We start from the raw sequence: 9,304 nt of genomic DNA on the forward strand, positions 1-9,304 counted from the left end.
CAAGTTTAGGCAGAGTGCCATGAAAATTCCACCTTTTTTTTCTATGCAGTTATATGTGATAGCATAAAAGCACTCATATGCTTTGGTATCCATCCTTTTGCATAATACTCCACTAATTCATCTAGCAATTAGGAGTTTTGTGCTTTCTTCAAACAAGGAATACTTGAACACATATCTGTCACATTAGTGAAGTGCTCAGGCCATGAGGTATTCTGGTTAACTTGTTCTCCACCCTTTCTCTTGAAGTGTATCCAAAAACTCTACCTTCAAGGGCCAGAAGAAGTAGAGCCAAGAGGAAACCTGACTCTAGCTTCAGGTTCAGACATTTGGTTAGAAAAGGAAGAAAACCAGGGATGCCAGCAACTCCTCCCTAATATGTATGCATATTATATAACCGTTAAAAGAGCCTTGGGAGCAGAGTAAAGAAACATGATGTCTATTATTATTAAACAGCCTCCTGAGAAGATAGCTAAATATGTATTATCTTTTTCTGCTTGTAGTAGCCCTGAGAAATACAGATTCAACGAATCTCCATCTGTGTTTTCTCAAGTCTATGGGTAAAACTATTGCAGTGTTCATTGCTGTCCTCTTTCTTTTTTAATTAGCTCTTCATTCCAGTTTAAGGGCTTCGGAACATGTTTCCATGCACTTTGCCGTAAGGCAGATCATCACTTTGCAGCTATTGCATATTTCTGCAGCAGTTATCTTGGGGTTTTTGTTAAGGAAATGCAAGAACACATTTTATTCTGCCAACAGCAAATATGATGGAATACCAAAGGTTAAAATGAGAGAAGAAACAATTGTATAAGAATTTTCTAGTTATCAGAGTGCTCTCAGGTATTCACTGGGATAGAAGTGTTAAATACTGTTCAAACAAGAAATTAAACATAATCTTTATGCTGAAAGAAAGACATCCTAAATAAACAAGAAAGATTAAAAATCAGTTATGAAATCAAGGTACAAAAAATGACCTGCCTCAGATAAAAAAGCCCTGAAACAACAGAAATAGTGTCAGCAAGATACTCACATACTTCTGGCACCCAGATCAGTGTTCAGCATGACATGTATATCATATTTCTGCACCTGGATATATCTTCTATATGAGATACTAAAATTCCTGAAAGCTCTGCTTAGACAAAGTCTATCCTTTCATGCATTACACAGGCCTTGAGAACAGTGCTTCATAGCCCTCCTGGTCCCATTAATATGTCTTTTCCAATGAGAAACACAAGCATTATTTAACCTAAAAAGAAGTTTGAGAGTTTAAGCTTAAAAATTAATGAAAATTTCTATTCATGAGAGAATTTTGAGTGGCTGGGGGTGAAAAAAAATAACTGGTGGTTTCAATTTCTGACATCTTTAGATCTTTAGGATGGACCTTCATAGGGATTATACATATATTTTTAGAATATAGGCTATATATGTACATACATATATAGATGTGTGTATATATTATATGGATGTATTTACACGTTGACACATTCTGTTCTTCATAACTGAACAATGTTCCCAATGAATAGCGTAGAATTTGGCTCTCAGAATAACTTTCTGTATGGAAGAAGTTAAATCCTGTCTGAAGTACAGAATATCTTGGACCTCCTTCAGCTTTACTGTATAAGCAATTAATAATTCAAGATTCACTAAATAGAAACAAAGAAGAGGAAGCTCACCAAATATGGCTTTTTTTGAGAAACAAAGAGTAAAAATCTCCCTAATGTATTCCTAACATTGAAAGATGATGGAAATTATTGACCTTTCAGTGGTCAGGATTGTGGTTGACTGTATTGTACATGATATGATCTCTTAGTGGGACATCTTTTTAAGGGTCAGCTGCTCAAAGGAAAGGTTAATGTGTGCTGCCAAGTTCAAAAGAGCTCTGCAAAACTTCAGCCAACTGGAAACCATTGTCAGTTGGAAGTATAATTAGATTAATTTGGCTTAATTATGCATGTTCTTAATAACAGTTAAGAAGAGGCTAACTAATACACTTTAAATCCATATTCTCAAAATTATTCTCAGCCAAAAGTATTCTATACTATATGTATATTTGAGTATTCTCAGTTTCCATAGAATATATTAATATTACTACAGTTTCTGTAGACTATATTAATATTGCTACAGTATGCCAAAATTCGTATCCTCTAGCATGTAAGATATGATGTGTCAGCAGTTTATTTCAGGTTTTGAATCAAAATGAATAGTTGCTATAGCAGTTGTTACATCACAGCTCATTTGACATGCTCTGATTCAGAACAATTATGGATGAGGTTTAAAACAATTTTGTCACCTGTGTAGTAAGAGGAGGAGAGGACATATTCCTGAAAACTTGAAAACTAGAGCTTTTCTGCTGACACATGGTTTGGAACTGAATTCTGGAATGATAAGATTTTTTGTAGTAGTCTCAAACTGCGCTGAGAAAAAAAATCAGACATAAAGAAAGATTCAAAGGCATTTAAGGCATATAATTAACTTTTCTAAGCTGTTCATTACAGCTCTGTGAGAATACAGTTCTTCTCAATTCCACAGTACATGTAGGAGCTCTTCCTAGAAGATTGCTACATATAGATGCACGACTTTGAAGCAACTGAGTGCAAACAAATGTACTGCAACCTTTTGACATGGTCTTTATCTTGCTCTGCACCTTTGAATGGTGTCAGTTTTCTCTCTAGATGAGGCTTAGGTAGAAATTACTGGAAAAATTTCAGCATTTTGCCAGAAGGTAATTTAGGACCAGAATCTTCACTAACACATAAATAAGCTAACTAGCTTTATCAAACTTGTGAGGTGATCTGTACCATAACATAAAATACCGTGCTGTACTCCTGTCAGAAACTTTTGCACTTGTTGTCTTCACTTTTCCCATGATTCTTAAATCTAAGTTTTATTGGTAGAAACCTGGCATTAACAACTTTAAATTTACCCAGGGAACTATTCACAAAAGAAGCTCTGCTATCTGTGTGGAAACAGGCAAGGCTTGATAGAGTTTTCTGTCGAGCATTTCCAAGGATTTTCGCACAAGTGGAAACTAGTGAGGGAGATGAGGCTTTAACTTGTGCTTCTGAGACGTATTTAAGGCCATCAAGGAGTTGAGGGACACTTTAGGACAAAACAAGACTTTGCGGTTTTCACACTGTTTGTGGGTATTTGTTCAATCCAAACACCTTAAAAAATTCATAACCTCAAATATTTTTATTTCTATAATATATTCAATTGACTAAATTAAAGTGAGAAGGCTTTCTCCATTTTCTTTTACATCCATTTAAAATTAAATTGAAATTTACTTGTTCTTTGGAAAAATGCATGATAATATAAATAAAATGCAGCAGAATAGAGTGCAAGAAGTGAAAGTTTCAAGCTCTCATGAATGGGTGAAAATCCTAGTTTTCTAGTTCTAATTTGGTTGATTCGTTCCTGTTCCTTGAAAAAATTTCTTACAGCATGACTATAAAACACATCAGTGTATCCAGGTCACAGGAAATAGCAGAAAGAAAAAGACTGAATGTGATTTCCTGACTGAAAGAGCAATTTCTCTACCACCCCTCCCTACATATCTTGCCTTCAGCCCATCCTAATTAAATTAGGAATAGTACTAGAAATGTCTCAAGTTACTGCAATTTCTGCAGCAAAAGGAGAGGAAGATGATAAAAAAATACATTCGCCTGACCTGTGTGGGACTGCTCCAAAATAACTCAATTACATGTTATAAAAATAGCTGTTACCTATACTACTCCGTAGTGGTGATAGCTACGTGGGAATAGATGCCATCATTTATAAAGTACTTTTGACCTATTCACCTGGACCCAGATAGTAATCCGTCTGGCCTGGGACAATTTCTAACACTCCCAATCTGTCAACAGTTCCAAACAGCTGCCATTTCCAAAATAAAGCCAGCCTTTCAGACAAATGTCATCTCCTTTCCCTCAAGATACAGGATTATTCTTCTCTTTGCTCCTCCTCTCATAAATTTCACTGATGTGACAGGGGATCAGTAACTGGTCCTTGAAAAGGTGACTGAAGAAGTGGCAGATCCAGTAGCTGATAAACCATCTTAGCCTGAAATGATAAAAGATTATTCACACTCATGCTCTGGGACTTGTGATTCTAAAGAAATATGGGCTTCATTTATGCCTGAAAAAAATAGGGTGAAACATTATACTAAAAAGGGCAAAAAGGGTACATAAAATCTACTTCTGACTTTTTTTACTGGATGTTTTTGTTTTAATGTTTATAAAAATTCTGTGGGATGACATTCTATCTTTATTATAACACTGCAGTCCGTGGAAATTAAATTAAATTAATATGTGAGGAGAAGTGATGACAGGGGCCTGTTTGAATGAGGAAGGGACAAGACACTCCATTGGTCCTGTTTGCACTAAATTCCCACTCACAGAATTTCCATAATTTTTAACACAGACAGCAGTCTTTGGGAGTCACCTGTTTGTAAACCAAGATCATCCATAGGTGTGGTGTAAAAGCAGGATGTGTGAAGGTGAACTTCCTTCACAGAGGAGATTTATATGTATGAAACACAGCTTCCATCTGGCTGAGTTCCTCCAGTACATTTGCCTTGAAGTGGGAGAGAGCTCTTGCAGCTTTTAAAATGTTATAATTAGCTTTAGTACAGCTCTCTGCTGTCACTGCCAAACTGTTTTTCCATTTGGAACTAGGGAGTTCAAATCTATCTGTGTCACAGTCCCCTGTGCAGCTCAGATGTGCATCACAATGTCCACCACAATACTGGACATCTTGTGTTTCTGTATCTGCCTATAACATTCAGTTACAGAGGATAAATATATCTACATTCAGTGGAGGAGCTTAAACTCCTATGAAGACTCAATAGCAAAAATAAAAATTAGATTTTTTTTCACTAAGCAGATTATCTGGAATCTGCACTTGAGGTAAACTTGTTAATCAGTTGCAGAGAGACAAAGTAGCACTACTAAGAAAAGTGTTTAAGATATGATAAAAAGTATAAGAATTATTTTCTCTGCATTCCTGAGAAACATTGTGCTAGCAACTAAGTGATGATTGGAAGTGTGGTTTTACTTGTATTTATTTTTCTGTTACTTGAATGATAATGAGTTCCTAATGAATGCCAGTGATATTTTTATGTAACACAAGAAACAGCTAGTTATAAAGGCAAATGCAGCAATAACAAATTAACTACCATGAAATTAATCAGGTGTATTTACATGGTGGGTTTTGCATCTGTGCCTCACAAGGCATCCTACATGGAACTCTTGTTGTACTCAATTCTACCAACTTCTCCAATTAATTCAGAAGAATCTGCAAGTACTCAGCACTACTGGGCCTGTTTAATAAGAGAATAAACCTACTGCCTTTGGAAGTGAAAAAAAAAAATTCTTTAAAAAGGGACTTATATAGAACTGGCCATTTATGATGCAAACCAGTGACACTGATATAGACCCTGTATCACTCAGTGGAAAGTACCAGTGTTTTGAACAATCCTACAGAATTTAACAGATGTGTTTGGTGGACAGCATGCAGGAACCTTTGAAAATAAACTATGCATTTTATACAACTATGCATTTTATATCAAGTCCCCAAATATTTTATGCTGCTTTGACAGAAACTGTATTAGGTTTTAGTATAAATACAACAGTTTAATTAATTTTATCAGATGTTTTCATGCCCAGGAGATACTATCTAGTATCTTTTTTTAGTAAACATTCCACTGAAGAAAACAGACTTCAAGACTTTTGGGAAACAATCTTCACTCTTAAAGAGAAATTGGTGATATCATTTATTCCCCATCATGTCCTTTTCTAAGTTGTGAAGTTTTTAAATAGACATGTTTAGAAAACCCACTCCATACAACGCAGTTTTTTTGTAAGTATGCACTTTATCTCATTGTATTCATATAAATAGCTGTGGATAAGAAAGCATGGGGGTGTTTTGTAATTTCTCTGAGCACTATTGAATGGAGTTTTTCCATTACAAATCCTATTTTACTGTATTAAAAAGATGAATTCATTATCAGTCAGGTGCTTTAGTCCTGAGATGTCCCAGTTTCAGAACATTTTATTTATCCTTAAAGCTTTGGAAACTGCATAATCTGTCACTGAGTGGGAAATACATTAATTTGTACAGAAGAGTGAAACCAGGAATAGTGAAAATTTGTTACTGATTCTTTATACAACAAAATATGACAAAATAAAAACTTCTGATAGAATCCTTTGTTGTTAAATTTGGTACTGTACCAGCTGCAGGAGAAATAGGTAAATTGTTTTTGGCTAAAGTATCCCAGGGCCTCAAAAATATGGAAACTAAAATTGTTGCTCATTTGATTAGATGAGGTGGGTAGGGGTTGTTCTTTTCAAGCAACTGCACTGAAATTTCAGGATGGTTTCAGTGATGGTTGCTCAAAAGTTGAAAAGATATTTATGTCCAAGTGTTCAATGAAACATACCAATATGGGACTGAATTTTGGGAATTCAGTGGCACTAAAGAATCCTTGCAATACTTTATTCTACTTTTAATTACAGAGCTGACACTGTGGGGGTCTATGAACTGGCCACTGAAATTTCTAATGTGTAATGATCCTGCATTCTCCCCCATCTCCAAAAAAGGAAGGGTGTTAAATGAGTAAACAGTAAAGTATGGCAGCAGTAGCCCAAATGGTCTGCAAGAAGGATTAGGGTCAAAATCAAAATGACTTTACCTTGGAAGCTTCTTAGGTGACAAGAATAAAGAGCTGAAAAAAACAGTAATCCAACTGACACAATTTTTACACCTCTCTAAAAATATAAGCATAGTCACTGTGGATTCATGGTGAAAACTTCATAATACCACAAAACCAAGACCGCCTACCTGGTCACCCATTTTAACCTCTGGGTAGAACTGATGTGTGATTGATAGACACTAACTATGGAAATATTTCACAGGGGGCAGAAAAGTAAGGTTTTCCATGGGGCTTATTGTTTTCACAAAGTATATTGGCTCCATAAATAGTTCTGGTTAAAGTAAATGCAGAGGATGCTCTGCAGCTATTTATCCCTGTGCTGTAACCTGGGAGGATTATGGCTGGGCTCACAGTGCTCCCATGTATGCCACACACAAAAAATCTCGAGGTGCACAGTACCTCAGATACACAGTACCCATGTAAGAAAAAGCTTCTGAGGGGAAAGGCAGCTCATTGAGCTCCCCACTCACACTTCAGCCTCTGGAATTGAGATTGTAGCTTGGAACACAATTTGGACAAAGGCAGTTTGGGTTTTGGTGATGCTGCCCATAGGCAGGTTAAGGAACCTTGGATATGAGCAAACCCAAATCCGCAGTCAGACAGAGACATTATCTGGAAGATTTTGACAAGGGGCCCCTTTTACTTGAAACATGAACAGGATTATGAAGAGGACATGTTAATATTTGCTAACCACAACAGAACTGACCTGTTTGACATCACACAAACTGATGATAGTGTAAAAATTCTTTGGGGTCTTTATGGAAAATAGGCCTTTCCTTTAATTCTGTTCTATGATTTGTTACTGCTTCATACTTTTTTTTTTAAATTTTGTTTTTGTTTTTTTACATCCTCAGGGGACACCCACTCACAATTCTGTGCAGTTTATAAACCAGAGTTTATTTTCTGTTAGCACAGCAGTACCTCAATGCTGTCTGAGAACTCAAGGCTTTATGCATTAGTGGTGCAAACAGAAAGCCTATTTAGAATTTACCATGGCTCACATTGTCTTAATCTTTTTTTCCCTAGCGTTAGATCTACTGAAACATCTGTAAGTCTGCCCTGCTAAATAAAAGCGCCTGACTTTTAGAATGAAAGCAGCTCTTGTAGATTCTGTGTTTGCAACATGTCATATGGTACAGCTTGGTCAGGACATTTTTGGAGTTAAATAGTGTTTAGAGAAGTTCCAAAACAAAAATCAATCCAAGAAAAAAATTCCAAATAGAAGATTTCTGGTTTGCAAAATGTTGAAATGTTGTCAGCCCTGCTTGTTTTTGAGTAAGGCTGATCGATAAAAAATGGCTTTGTGTGTACAGCTCTAAAAAAGGGGATTGATTTAATTTTGTTTTTCAGATGAAATAATTACTTTTGTACAGATGTGGAGGTATGGTGTTGCCTTATTTAAAGAACAAACAGTCCAATTTGGGAAGGATAAATGTGTGGTAACTTGTAGGTGCACAAGGGCTCACACTCCAATCCCCTTGTCCATGGATGAAAATTCCCTGAGCGCTGGATTACACACTGAGATACCTCTAGTTCCAAGCAGGCTACTTGAACATGTAACTACAGCCTTGTTTCAGGTGTGCTGCATGTCAGCACAGCCTTTAGAAAACCAAAAATCTTCATCAAAGAGAGTACTTTGATCTTTCTTCTCCTCAAGTACAACACCAAGCTAAACTAAAAGCAAACATCCTAGTTTAGCATGTTTAATCTGCTCGGGAATGTGGTATTCCCTGAGACCAGATATACAGTTTTTGTCTTCTGTCCTCTCATAATTTTACTGTTTCTTTTTTTTTTAAGCTGAATGTTATATGATTTAGTTTTTTAAGCTACAGGCTCCCAAACAGGCTTCTGATTAACCTTTTGTATAAGTATAGGACAAACTATTTGTGTCCAAATTCCCCAGTCAGACCACAACTCACACAGACTTCTCGTCTTTCCTCTAGTGGAGATCTTGGGAGTTTCCATTTGTCTGAGAGAGGTTGTTTATCATGCCTGTGACTCTGGTTCTCCTTTACCTGAGTCTCATGACTGTTTTTAGGCTGTAATGATCAAGATCTCATTTTTCCTTAAAATGGGAAAGCAGATTCCATGATTGTAAAAAAAATTTGGAAGTGTGGAATGCTTCCCTAAAATGCAGAATCCAGAAGTCAAATAAAATATTTTCCTCCTCTTTTTGTTTCAGGTTCTTACCTTTTTTAGACAGTTTCTTCCTTTGGTATTGTCTTCTTCTGCAGAGAAGGAGGAGGCACAGGAATTAACTCACACACGGGAATTAACTCGCACTTTTAGTAGTCTATTTTTTGCTCTGTGAGGCTGACATTGAGCTTTTGCTCACTTTCTGACTTTCTGTAAGGATTGTGCTGATCTCATTATAACTGAATTGGCAACTCGTCTCCAAACAGCACCAGCTACCAACTCCTTCACAAAAGCAATTTAAGGTCTGTATGACAGGATCTATCTGAAGCAAAGACAGATCGTAGGGAACCTTTTCCTTGTAGTGCTTATGGCAGTCCTAAAAAAAGGTTGGAATAAGACCCTAAGAGGAGACACAGCCCGACAGTCTGGGTAACATTCAGGGGATCAGAGGAATTTACAGTGCAT

The 9,304-nt window shown here is 36.5% G+C and overlaps 1 long non-coding RNA gene across 1 annotated transcript; it reads right to left on the reverse strand.

The window, feature by feature from the left end:
• Positions 1–589: 589 nt before the first annotated feature.
• LOC147655018 (uncharacterized) lies at positions 590–4,647 on the reverse strand. Its single transcript, XR_015283658.1, has 2 exons — positions 4,435–4,647; positions 590–4,053 (listed from the first exon to the last, which is right to left on the reverse strand). It is a non-coding gene; the product is annotated as an uncharacterized LOC147655018 (long non-coding RNA).
• Positions 4,648–9,304: the final 4,657 nt, after the last annotated feature.

The sequence above is a fragment of the Cyanistes caeruleus genome, chromosome 2, assembly GCF_971803275.1.
Source record: "Cyanistes caeruleus chromosome 2, bCyaCae1.hap1.1, whole genome shotgun sequence".
NCBI classification, from domain to species: domain Eukaryota; kingdom Metazoa; phylum Chordata; class Aves; order Passeriformes; family Paridae; genus Cyanistes; species Cyanistes caeruleus.